This window comes from Arachis duranensis, chromosome 10, assembly GCF_000817695.3.
Source record: "Arachis duranensis cultivar V14167 chromosome 10, aradu.V14167.gnm2.J7QH, whole genome shotgun sequence".
In the NCBI taxonomy this organism is placed as follows: Eukaryota; Viridiplantae; Streptophyta; class Magnoliopsida; order Fabales; family Fabaceae; genus Arachis; species Arachis duranensis.
Window position 1 is genome coordinate 100250610 of NC_029781.3, and position 1327 is coordinate 100251936.

Genomic DNA, 1327 nt, shown 5'->3' on the forward strand with positions numbered 1-1327 from the left:
TAAATCTCCTCCTAAGAAAATCTTATCTTTCAAAGATATGCCTTGAACTAAACTCTCTAGATCCTCCCAAAACCTTATCTTGTGTTGTTCGTCCGAACCCACTTGCGGTGCATAGGCGCTAATCACATGGAAAGAACCTCCCTCCACCATAAGTTTGATAGAGATGATCGGATCTCCCACCTTCTTGACATCCACTACGTCCTTCTTCTACTGCTTATCCACAATTATTCCAACTCCATTCCTATTCTTCACCTTTCCTGTATACCAAAGTTTGAAACCAGAAGAATCCAACTCCCTAGCCTTTGCACCAACCCATTTCATTTCTTGTAGGCACATAATGTTAATCTTCCTCCTTGTCATGGTGTCCACCACCTCCATGGACTTTCCTGTTAGAGTGCCTATGTTCCATGTCCCAAATCTCAACCTTTTGTCGCTTCGACTTTTACCTTTTCCTTTGTGAACTAGCTTATTTACCATCGTCCGTTCACGAAAACGCGAGAACCCTTGCTCATTTAACACTACATCCGGGCACCGATGCAGCGGCTCTTGCTTTGACACCGTACTCGAGCCATACGGCGCATTACTTCCGGGTAACGACCTAGCTTTAGTAATATGTGAAATCAATTAAGAATTTAATTTTCATAATATTAGTAAAAATAATTATTTTTACTCACTTTAAATACTCATCTACATACATCAGTGTAAAGCTTTTTGTCCGAAAATTATAATCTACATAAGGTTTAATAATATATATTTCAGTCTAAATTTCCTGCTCTACAAAACTTTGGCAGAAAATATAACAACAATAAACAACAACAAAATTTGTCCCACTAGATAGAATCAGATACATGAATCAAACAATGTCATTGAACTCTATCATGTTTATAAAAAGACCATTTATATATATATCTCGTTTAATCACTTTATGGATGATCTTCCTAAGTCTTTCACTGCTTTTCACCATTTGTCCATCTTTCATCTCATCTACCCTTTTAATTGGGTGTTCTATCGATCTTCCTCTCACATCTCCAAACCACTTGAGACGCAATTTTACCATCTTTTTCACAATAAGTATCACTCCAACTCTCTTTCTTATATCTTTATTCCTTATTCTATCCAATCACGTATGATCACTTATTCATCTCAACATCTTTATTTCTACCACACTTAACTTATATTCGTACTCTCCTTTGACTGCCCAATACTCTGTACTATAAAGCATAGTCGGTCTGATAGCAGTGCAATAGAATTTACCTTTAAGTTTTAAAGATACTTTTTTTTGTCACATATAAAACCAGATGCACTCTACCATTTTGACTAACATGTT